The 12,511-nt window shown below is 42.7% G+C and overlaps 1 pseudogene; it reads left to right on the top strand.

Moving 5' to 3' along the window:
* The first annotated feature begins 4,274 nt into the window (after nt 1–4,274).
* On the top strand, nt 4,275–7,552 carry LOC121134105 (annotated as a pseudogene).
* The last annotated feature ends 4,959 nt before the right edge of the window (nt 7,553–12,511 follow it).

Raw genomic sequence — 12,511 nt, 5'->3', positions numbered from 1 at the left:
ACAACTTGGTGTCAGTTTCTCTGAGAGCATGTTTAATCACGCATTCATTAATGACTTCAAATTTGTTGTACTATCAACATGCCATAGTCTTTTTTTTTTGTTCCTGATAATGTCTCACTATATAGCCTTGAACTCATATAGAATTCTGTCTGCACCTGTATCTGAGTTCTGGGAATCAAAGATAGACTCCACCACACCTGGAAACACACCATAATCTGTATGATGTTGGTCTTCAGAATGAATTTAAGGCTTTCTTTGTGTCTTGTGACATGGCCATACACTTTTATTTATTTACTGTATCACCCAGACTGAACCCCAATTTAGGGACATGTGCTTGTCCTCCTGCTTCATCCTCCAGGGTGTCTGAGGCTATACTTGGCTCCATGTTTAAAAACTAATAATTCACAGGTGCTTGAAAAATCTCTGAGGGTGGGCATGAAGTTTGCATAGCTAGTGTTTTAGATACCATTTTCCGGGTATCCTTCTTAAATGCTAGACTCATCCTGTAAATCATAATCTAAGAACTATTTTAGATATATATGTATTTAATTTTTTATTTTATTCATTTGTGTGAGTGTGTGTGTGTGTGTGTGTGTGTGTGTGTGTGTGTGTGTGCACTCATTCAAGTGTGGAGATCAGAGAACAACCTGTGGGGCTCATTCTTTTCTTCCACTCTGTGCATCCCAGGAATCGAAGTGCAGAGATCAGGTTCAGTAGCAAGAGACTTTACCCACTGAGTCTCCTCACTACCCAGCTGTGGAGAGATGGCTCAGTGGATAAAGGCTAATCCTGAACTCCTGATACTGCTGGTTCAACCTCCTTAGTGCTGGGATTTCTCCTATGTATAACTACTACTATATATTTAAATAAAAGCAAATTCAGACAAGTGTGTTTCTCAAGACCATTGCTAGTATACTACTTCATTCATCTTTGCCCCCACCATCACTAATGCAAAAACATTTAACAGTGCTATATTGTTCACTGGCTTTGTCAAAGTCAAGGTAGATTAACCTCCTGAGCCTTTCATAATGCACACATCTAGAGGCTGGAGATGGATCCTTGGTTAAGTGTGCATATTTCTCTTACAGAGGACTTGAGTTTTATTCCTAGCACCATATCAGACAGCTAAAATTCAATGACTTTCTTGTCTCTGGGCTGCCAGGCACCTGCCCTAATGGGCACATATCCCTACACAGACACACACATATATATATATATACACACTGTCTTAGGGTTTCTACTAATGTCAAGAGTCACCATGATCATGACAACTCTCTTAAAGTAAAACATCTAATTGAGATGGCAGCTTACAGTTCAGAGTTTCAGTCCATGATCACCATGGAGGGGAGTTTGACATCATGTAGGCAGACATGGTGCTGGAGAACAAATTGAGAGTGCTACATCTTGTAGGCAACAGGAAGTGAAGTAAGTGACACACTAAGCAAAGCTTGAGCAAAGGAGATCTCGAAGTCCACCCCAACAGTGATACACTTCCGTTGGGTCCCAGCCCCCATGGGGTCTCTGTGAGTTGCTGGTCAGCCAACAAGTGCATCCTGTTTTCCAGTCCAAGTGCATCCTGTTTTCTAGTCCTGGCTTACTGCCCCAGCCTTGCCCCATTGACATCAACATCTAGCATGAGGAAAACATGATCTCTTCCACCTGGGGTTTTTCCACTGTGCTGTAAGCCTGTATATAAGACTGCTCCCTCCCTACAAGAGGGAGAGACCGCTTAGCACTTGAAATAAAGACACACACACACACACACACACACACACACACACACACACACGCGCGCGCGCGTGCATTCTCTGGCAATAAAGGCACGCATATGCATTCTCTCAGCACAAATGGCTGGATGTCGTTTTTAATTTCCTGATACCTTGGACTTGCTCATGGAGTGGGAGCCACAAGTGGAGGTTCCACCGAGCCACACACTTCCTCCAACAAGACCACACCTATTCCAACAAAGCCATACCTTCCTGTAGGTTTATGGAGGCCAATTATACTCAAGTTACCACATACACATAATTAAAAAAAAAATCTTGGAAGCTCTAGTATGGTCCAGTGAGTTACACAGCATACTGTTTAGTCTATACATCTTTCCTTGTTAAGTGTTCATTGCAATGGATCATTGATCTGGCTCAAGACCTCTGGTTTCTGCTACCCTATCAATCCTGTGCCCTCACTGGGACTCCTGGATATCCTATTGTCCTGTGTTATGGAGATCCTGTCACTTTGGATCTGCAGATCTGGCCCTTCATATACTGCAGCAGTTCATAGATGAGGTGGATGTTGGGTTAGGTCAATGCACAGCACTGGTTCTGAGTCTGGGTTGTAGCTGGATTGGCTGGCCTTCCGGCTTTTCCACCAGGGCAAGCTTTCCAGCACTCTGCAGAGATCTGTTTCTTTTATTTTCTTTTGTTTGTTTGTTTGGCTATATTTTTAAATTTTGTTTTGTTTTGGGGGGAGGTCAAAAGGACAGAGAGAGGAGGCAAGGAGACAGGGAGATGGGTGGGATCTGGGTGCATGATGTGAAATCCAAAAACAATCAATAAAGCGTTAAAAAAATCTTTTTAAAAACTCACATCTTTTATATCCTTATCCCTTACTCTAGATCATCCATTTCCAGACCAGATTATACCCTTAATTTGTCATTTCTAAAGGCATATAGTAAATATCAGTTTTATAGAAATATTATAGGAGCAAGAGGTATTTTGCTTTCAGTTAAAAAAATCTAATTTTGTGAATAAACTCAGGCAAAACAAACACAAAACACAAGATGGGAAGACTGAACGCGTAGGCTTCTTTCTGAAGCATCGTTATTTAAATCACTTGGGTCTTTTGACTCATTTGGTCAAAACTACTGTCTAATTACTTAATAAACCCTCCCCAGATGTTAAGACTTTGCTCGAGGATCATTTACAGAGCACATGATTACATATACATCAGTTTAGGTCAAGCGAATCAGGACAATTTTTTTCTGCCATTTTTGGTGAAGTTATCCCCTGCATCTGCTGTCAGTTGCCATTTCCAAGGTCAGTCAGTGAGCCTGCCCAGGTGTCCTCTCTCATAGGTACTGCCTGTGGCTTTCTATCGCTAGATATAATCCAGGTCTCTCTAGACTCATCTTCCAGCAAGAAATGGATTTTTCCACATGACAGCAGAGTTCGAGAACTAAAAACAACAAAAATCCAAACATAATTTTTGTTTTTGTTTGTTTTTTTAAGGCTGCTTATCATGTGTGTTGATTTTCTATTTCTAAAAGCCAAGTCATATGCCACCAAGTGCAGTTTTAGGGGGTAGAGAATGCACTTCTCTTTTGGATGCAAGATTTTAAAACATCTTATTACAAAGGACCACACATGAGGAATGGGAAAATATGACATCATAATGAGTACTCACAAAATCCCTTAGGAAATAAGGCAAAGGCTAGGAATTAAGAACTTCTGTCTATCAGACAGCAACTGGTGATGTCATTGATGCCCAAAAATTGGTTATCAGTCTCCAAAGACTGTATTTTAAAAATCATGTCACCAAAGCCCACAGTCACAGGAGGAACCTATTTTCTTCCTCCTATCCATCACCACTTAAACACGTGTCCACATAAACAGTTTACATCTGCACAGTGTCTGGCCAGCAGCTCTACAAGTGTAGTTAGTTCACATTGCTCACTGTGACTTCCTTCTGAGACATTTGCTCACCTAAGCCACCACTCTTATTTGAGAACCCCATGAGCTCCTCTGTATATACACACTTTCAGTGAGCCATCAATCTTGCCACACTGTGATTGCTTATTAGACCATAAAGTCCACTGAGAGCATTCCATGTGTCAGCTTGTGTTTATCAAGTGCTTAACACAGGAACGTACATAAAAATGCCCAGTGCAAATTGTCCCGTGTTTACTTTCCTTTAAAAATGTAATGGATGCTGGGCGGTGGTGGCGCACGCCTTTAATCCCAGCACTCGGGAGGCAGAGGCAGTCAGATCTCTGTGAGTTTGAGGCCAGTCTGGACTACAGAGCAAGTTCCAGGACAGCCTCCAAAACAATGCAGAGAAACCCTGTCTTAAAAAAACAAAAAACAAATATATATATATATATATATATATATATAATGGAACTATCTCAGATACAAATGTTTAAATGGGGGCAGTACCTTCTCAATGTACATGTCAATAGTCATAAAAATACACAGCAGGTTGTACTCAGCACCTTCTTGAAGGTGGGAAGGGGCTAGGTGTGAGAGCTTTTTAGTGAATTAGCTTGCCAGCTGGGTATGACGGCATGGAGGCTGAGACTGATTCAAGAGTTACATTGCCTTGGTTACAGAGTAAGTTTAAGACCAGCATGGGCTACCTGAGACTCTGCCTCAAAGAAAGAACTTGCAAACCCTTCCTCAGGAAAGCAAACATCAAGGGTAACCTCATCAATAATACGTGTTGATCACATGTACTTCTGATACAAGAATGGTATTTCATCCTAGTGGTATTTTTGCCCTAAGTCCATAATTGAAGTGTATTCAGGAGAAAATAGGACATAGAAATGACTTCTACAAAAAAGCCTGGAAAGTACTCCTAGAAACTGTCAACTACCAGAAACAAAAGTAGTTGTATGGCAATGTGTCACAAACAAGAAAGGCGTGTATGGAAACAAGGTAATATCAGGCCTTTAGGATCCTGGAAGAGAAAAGGAAAAATGGAAAAACTAGCAAGTCAGAATTCAGTGTCGAGTTTGCCTGAGAGCAGTGTATCAATGCTAGCTTGTACAGTGCCCCTTCTTGATTCAATATATTAAGAGTAGGCACAGCTAACTGGTAGTACATGGGATCTTTCTGGATTATCTTTCTCAGTTTGCTGTAGATCTGAATCTAAAACTCAAGTTTTATTCATAGTTGACTTAATAACAGGACACACTGCGAGAAGTGCATCCTCAGGTGACTTTTGACTTAGGAACATGAAACTGAAGTGGCTTCCATGTCCTTAGTCATCACATGGGGTCACTTGCTGTGCGTGTGCTCAGTCATTGCCCAAGATGTCACTATGAAGCACATGACTAGCACAATTAAAAACCATCTCAGGCCACAAATGAGAAGTATATGTTTTACTTCTCTGAAACCGTATGCTTTCTGAAGTACTGACAGGAAGCAATCACAAAATGACAGTCTCTTGACTGTCAGAAAATGAAATAAAAGACCATTGCAAGTCACTCCAAGAAACAAAGAATACCACCTATAAAGGCACACAGTTTAGGGTTGAAAATGTGCCAATATCTTCCTATTTTTTTTATGACTTCTTAAGAGATTGAAACAATGAAGAATTACAGGACCTTCAAGACTGCTCAGCAGGCAAAGGGTTTGCCACGAAAGCTTGGCAACCTGAGGAACCCACAGAAAACCAAAGAGACTGACTGCACATAGCCCTCTGACCTCCAGGGTGCTCTGCCTATTTGGCCCCCATACACAATGCGCTCACATGTGGGCTCCTCTCTCTCACACACATTGAGTTTTTTTGAAACATGGTTTTACTATGTTTCATTGCCCTTGGCCAATCTCCAGCAAGTTCAGGGCTCAAAGGGAAATCCAGGAGTCAACAGCAGCAGGACTGTGACTTTTCTTATCTAAGGCGGTAAGGGAAAAAGATACTCATACACTGTCTTGATGGTTTCCTCCTTGATTCCTCTTCTATGTTTTCCCTCCTTTATTTTTCTGATTTCCTCCTCTCATTCTCAATGTTTTCCTCCTAATTCTATCTTCTTCCTTATTCTCTTGATGTTTTCCTTCTATTTTTCCCTTACAGCTTATGTATGCCAGCTAAATCTTTTAAGCAACATATAAATTACAATGGGGTTACACTGTTTTTCAAGTGAATGATTACAATGAATACAATTTTAAAAAAACAGCATGTTTTCTATGTCCTTTACATGATTACGGGTGAAAAACAAATTATCCCCAGAAACCCACGTACACTCATATCCAACCAACTTGTTATAGATTAACAAAGTGTAAGCAAGCAAGGTATTTTTCTCAGTGAGTTCTTTTACTGGCAGGCCGTGTTGCTGTTACAAGGAAAGAATCATTTTATTGCTTATAATGAAAGGTATTCTTATAAGGACTCTTAAAGGAATCACACCTAAACTTTAATACATGAAAAACAACCAGTCAGCTCTACTTTAAATCTTTAGGGTGCATACCCACTCATTGTTTTTATATCAGGAGATTGAGGGTAGAGATGGGTATAAGGAATTAATCACACTTGGTCACCAACCCATCCATCCTCACAAGGAATGTATGTCAGCTGGTAATAATTGGGCTGCTTTGCATTTGTTCTCTGACATTAACCAGTTCCTCACTCAACTATGTGCCTTTTAAAAACTGCAGATTGGGAAGGCGTGTCTGATCATGTCTACACTCAGTCATCTTGATTCTCTACATTGTGGTTGACAATTTTGTGATACAGCACAGAGCATACCTACCTGAGTATACTCCCGTCTATATCCAGTATTTTGTCAAGTTCTTCATCATCAGCGTCACTGTATTGGTAGTGGCTGTGCCAGAGGGGCTGCCACTGGCTGTCACTGTCTCATTGACCTACTCTGCGAAGAGAATGATGAAGGACAACAACTTGGTACACCTGTAAAACAACGGGCACTGCCACAGCCATTTGCTCTGATAAGACAGGAACACTGACCATGAAACCGCATGACAGTGGTACAAGCTTATGTTGGGAGCACTCATTACTGTCAGATCCCAAGCCCTGATGTCTTCCTGCCCAAGGTTCTGGGCCTCATAGTCAATGGCATTTCTATTAACAGCACTTATACTTCTAAGATTCTGCCTCCAGAAAAAGAGGGAGGCCTACCCCGGCAGGTAGACAACAAGACAGTGTGTGCCCTGCTGGGCTTTGTCACAGATCTGAAGCAGGATTACCAAGCAGTTCACAACGAATTGCCTGAGGAGACACTCTTCAAAGTGTACACCTTCAACTCAGTGTGCAAGTCTGTGAGCACTGTCATCAGGAAGCTGGAAGAAGGCTTCCACATGTTCAGCAAAGGCACATCTGAGATAATTCTGTCCAAGTGTAATCGAATCCTGGACAAGGAAGGAGAAACCATTCAAAAGCAAGGGCCGAGATGACATGGTACATAATGTCATTGAGCCCATGGCCAGTGAAGGACTCCGGACTATCTGCATAGCTTACTGGGATCTTGATGACACAGAGCCCATGTGGGGCAATGAGAATGAAATCCTTACTGAGTGACATGCATTGTGGTGGTGGGCATTGAGGACCCTGTGTACCAGAGGTACCCAATGCAATTAGCAAATGCAAATAGGCTGGCATTACTGTCAGAATGGTAACAGGTGATAATGTCAACACAGCACGGGCCATTGCCACCAAATGTGGCATTCTGACTCTTGGAGATGAGTTCTTATGCTTAGAAGGAAAAGAATTCAACAAGCTAATCCACAATGAGAAGGGCGAGGTACATGTGCAGAGGAAAGGAAGCTGCCAAGGGGCCACTTACAAGGGAATGGCTGGTTCTAGTGTGCAGTACTAGGACTTGTGGGAGCAAGTGGGTGGCTTCTAAACGTGTAGTGAAACAGCCCTTCCCACCACAGCTGCTCTAATGGTGAATGAGGAGTTGTCTCATCTTCATTCGACTACCTGTGGATTCAGAATCACTAACTTCATTATCCTTCTGCTTTTAAACTCATAGAATGGTTTTTATGCTGCTTCCCCCCATTCCACTCTTCCAGTATCACTGCCCTGTGGCTGTGGGTGTCACAGGCTGGTTGCAGTGTAGATAGGCTAAAGCTTCCAAGTCTACATGGAAATCAGACCTAAGACCCCAGAAGCCCCTTGGAAGCCCCTGAGCCAACTGTTAACCCTGACCTCCTCCTATATTGGGTTAAAAAATAAGGTCTGGCTCCCAGTTGAAGTCAGGATGTGACTCTGTGGAGAATACAGAACTGGTGCTTTCTGCAGAATGGGTATACATGGGAAACGAGGAGAAAGGGTGGCAGGGCCATTCCCCAGGGAGGTAGACCCCTTGATGGAAGGTGAGATAAAGTTGCACTGTGTCTGCTGACATGGTGAGACACACAGGATCCACAGCAGCTAACAGGTGTGCTGGCTGGAAAGTTGCTGTCACATCTGGTTCCAACAGCAGAGATGTCATGGAATCTTCTGGTGGTGTTTGTGCTCTCTGGCTCTGGTGCACAAGTTGGTTCTGGCGCCAGAGTAGCTGGCATCACTGCTGGTTAACACACTTCAAGCTCTGGATCTGCGAATGCGTGCCTCCTCAGATTAATGGATGTAGACTGACGTGTTGTTGATGTGGACATCTCTAGAAGGGGAAATGGTGGTGGAGATACAGGAGGAGACAACATGCCCAGGATGAGACCTCCTTCTCAGCCTTTCCAAACAAAGAGGAGCCCCTGTCTGCCTGGAATCCCAGACCCTGTCCTCCAAAAGGATGTGTGCCCAGGCTATGGTCCAGTGACAGTTCCTGCAAAGAGGAGCCTTTCAAGCCTCCCCCAGCAAACCAGGTACTGAACATACCTCACAGGGTATCAAGCACCTACCTGAGGTTTCTTCATCCTTGGCCTCTGAATCAGTGGCCTCTTCTTCCTCCAAATGGGTTAGGAACATATGGACACTAACAGTAAGATCTCAGTAGGGAATGTTCACAATGAAGAAGTTCTTTAGCTGTTTCACAATGGTCAGGACCAAAGACTGGCAAAATTCCTCAGGTTTCTTGTCCATCCATATATCCAGAAAAGTACAGATGGTCCTAGAGAAGGGGAAGGACAACAATGTTAATTGTGTAGAATTTCCCCAACTCTCTCATGGCTACCTACAGTGTGGATTACAAGATAGAAGATGTTCAGCCCTTATGCACATGAGCACAGTGAGTGCGACTCTAAGGTCCTTGTGAACAGGAAACTCCACACAGCATTTCTCAGGCTCTTTTTTTTTTTTTTTTTTGGTTTTTTCGAGACAGGGTTTCTCTGTGGCTTTGGAGGCTGTCCTGGAACTCACTTTGTAGACCAGGCTGGCCTCGAACTCACAGAGATCTGCCCGCCTCTGCCTCCCGAGTGCTGGGATTAAAGGCGTGCGCCACCAACACCAGGCTTATTTCTCAGGCTCTTATGGAGGACAATTGACCAAGCTTGCCTGGCATAGGCTGAGATGAGGGTAAGTCTCATATGGGTGCCTTAGTCCACATCTCCCCACTTGGAAGGACCTTGCCTATGCAATTCTTCTCACCCTGCAAGGAATGCTTAGACATCAGTGTGGGAGTAGAAGGAGTGTGACACCCAAACATTGGCCATCCCTTACTCTTGACACCCAAATGACCACACTCTGGAGAGGGAAGTAACTTGCTCTTCTTGTAAAGCCCACTTACTTCTTTATTTGTTCATTTTCTTCACAAAAAAGGCACAAGTGTGCATACCTAGAGGAGACCAGGAAGGACATCACCTGTAAAGCCCTAAGTCTCCTAACTAAAAGACATCTAGGGGCCAGGCTCATTCTTGGGAAGGAAAGAAAGTATAGTTCTATCTACTCTCAGGATTATTAATTCACTTGCATACAGTAGGTGCTTCAAATATGTTTGTGCAATGGGTGAACACAAGCATCTCTAAAGAGATATCTCAGGGTGCAGAGGGTCCCTCAAATTATTCTCCATGGGTCTCCACTAGGAACACATTATGAGTACTCAATTAAGTACTCCAATATGAGTTCTAGAACCTCTTTTACAAATGGGAAAAGTGATTTGACCAAGGCATCAGAAAAATTGGGTGAGGGAAAGAGAGCTTCTTCAGTGTGCAGGAGACACCCAGATTCATTGGGGTGTCAGCTCTAGATACCCCAGTCCCAAGAGTCAAATGTGCAGGAAGCCTTTTCTGACCCTGTGCCCCTGGGTCCTGACAATACTCTAGAAAAAAGACTTAGAGAGAGGCAGGGAGCGTCCCAGAACCAACTGATGATTGGAGGTCTCTGGGCTTGGAGGTGGGCACTCACTGCTCCAACAGCAGGTCCAGCACCTGCTGGGTGGTGGCAAACCTTTGATAGATACACAGGAAGGCTGGGACAAAGAAGGGGTCCCCACCCTGCAGGGAAGGCACCAGGTGGTTCATCAGTCTTGCCACCATGACTGTGCTGATGTGGGACTCTCTACAGGGCTCCTCCTGGATCTTTAGGGCAGACTCCTTCTCAACCGGAGAAGAGATTACCGTGGATGGTTTAAACAGGCACAGGCAGGACTGCAACTTTCTGATTGGTTATTATCATTCCAACTTTTCCTGAACCATTACACTGCCAAACACCCAGAGCAAATGTTGGTGAAATTCTGAGATTTCAGAGTGGTTACCTGGTCTTTGCAGTCCTGGGCCTGGCTGCCCTGGGTCAGATTTGTTTCCTTCCTGCCAAATGGCCAGAAGCATTGGAGGCAAGAGTGAACTCTGTGTTTCCAGACACCACCATGGCCTTGACTCTTGTCTTTCTTGGGCTCTGAGCCTGGAGTAGCCTTAAAACAGCGAGAGAACAGTCTGATCTCTCTAGGGTCTCAAGGACAAGGCAGTTGGCTGATCCTTACAGTTGGCTATGTGGGTTCCAGAGTTCTAAACTGTTAGGTCCCTGTCAAGGAAGTGAGGTCACTTCCTGAGGACCACTTACCTGAATCTTCTCCTCACACAGAGCTTTCCCAAAAGACCCCTGCTCTCCTCCCACTACCCAGGTGCAGTACTAGACTCAGTTACACAGGTGCTTCCAATTCAGTACTGTACCTGCTACCCTAATCCTAAACTTAACCCTAATAATTGCCCTTGCCTGCCATAAACCTTAGGCCTTGCTTCTCTTCTACTTTTTGCCTGTCCTGTGTTAAATGTGAGCACAACATCCTGTGTGTGTGTGTTGGGACTTCACATGGAACCATAGAGTGGGGCAGTTTTATAGTTACTACATACCTGACCCTTGTGTGCTTTGTCAAAATAAAATGCAATTGTGTTTAAAAACAAAAACAAAAAACAAAAAAACCCTTCAGACTGTCTTCTTGGGTTTATCACCTCAAAGTTATTTAACAAAAACATCTTAGTCTGAATTTAAATTATTTTCAAAGCTTTGTTTCAGCTATGATGTACTCCGAAACCTGTGAACACACCTCCTGACATTAAGATAAAAGAACTTAAACTACTGGGACTCAGCTGTTTTTGTTAATCATTAACCTAAGCCATAGTCGATGTGGCTCCTCAACAGAAACTCATGTGTTCTAGCCGTGTGACACTTCTTTGTTTTATTTATTTTTTTTTATTCTCTGCAGCTTCTGCTTCATAAGAGGCAGGGATAACATTTTATGCTACCTTTATGTTAATGTTTCCACTAAACTAACCACTATCATAATTCCTTACTATATTTATTAAAAATCCTCAATTATCAAAATCCTTTTTAAACTAACACTATTGCTGTAAGAAATCATTACTTCAGTTAAACAGTAGGGCCTAGGAGGAAATCATCTACATAATAATCCACAGGTAAACATGGCCAGTGGAACAGGATATTTCCATGAGACAAACATGACTATGGTTACAGGTAGTGAGCATCTCCCCACACCCTTTCACATCATGCCAGATACCAGAGAAAGATGGTAGCAGCTAAGAAGGCACAGCCGAAGCAAAAGACATTCTGGAGTCTGTGGTCTTGGGGCCTTGCCTATGAGAGATTCACCCATCAGGGATTTGCTTCCTGGTGGGTTGACACCTGGAGATTTAATTGCTACCTGCTGTGTCCTATGCATTCCTAGTTGGCATAGAACATAGAGATCTATCTGCCTCTTCTCCTCTGGAGTATTGGGATTCAGAGCACATACTACCAAGTCCAAAATTCTATTAACATTTAAAATTGTGTGTGTAATGTGCACATGAAGGCAGGTGCCTGCAGAGGCAAAAAAATAGCATCAGATCCCCTGAGCCATCTCTCCACCCATTAATTAATTAATTTTATCAGTTTAAAAATAATTATGAAATGACCTCAGTTTACCCAAGTTATATGAACTGGTTGGGGACTGGGAAGCTTCTAGATTGGGGTTAAAATGAAATTTACTTTTCATTGTAAATAATTTTGTCTTCTAAATTTTGTATTGTGTGCATGCTGTATTACCCATTCAAAAATTAATTAACAGTTGGCAGTGTTTGGGAAAAGCAAATACAGCTAAAACCCTGTGTGTGGGTGAAAATCTGCCTCTTTTGCCAAAAATGACAAGTTTGAACCTGGTAAGCTGGAACAATCAGTGACCATGCTACTTAAGCCAGAATTTAGAATGGTTTGCTATGCCTGGTAGAATTCCAAAATTGATACTACCTTAACATCTGACTTATACCAAATAATATAGCCAAGTTTTTTTTTGTTTTTTTTTAAACTAACGGTAATAACAACTGCTAAAATCTAAAATCTTTCTGTCTTGAAAATTTAATATTAGCTTAATGAAAAAGGTAACTTGATGGTATTATCTGGCATG

Source organism: Mesocricetus auratus, unplaced genomic scaffold, assembly GCF_017639785.1.
Source record: "Mesocricetus auratus isolate SY011 unplaced genomic scaffold, BCM_Maur_2.0 Super-Scaffold_100026, whole genome shotgun sequence".
NCBI lineage: Eukaryota > Metazoa > Chordata > Mammalia > Rodentia > Cricetidae > Mesocricetus > Mesocricetus auratus.
The sequence above is the reverse complement of the archived record's forward strand: the minus strand, read 5'-3'. Positions and strand labels throughout refer to the sequence as shown.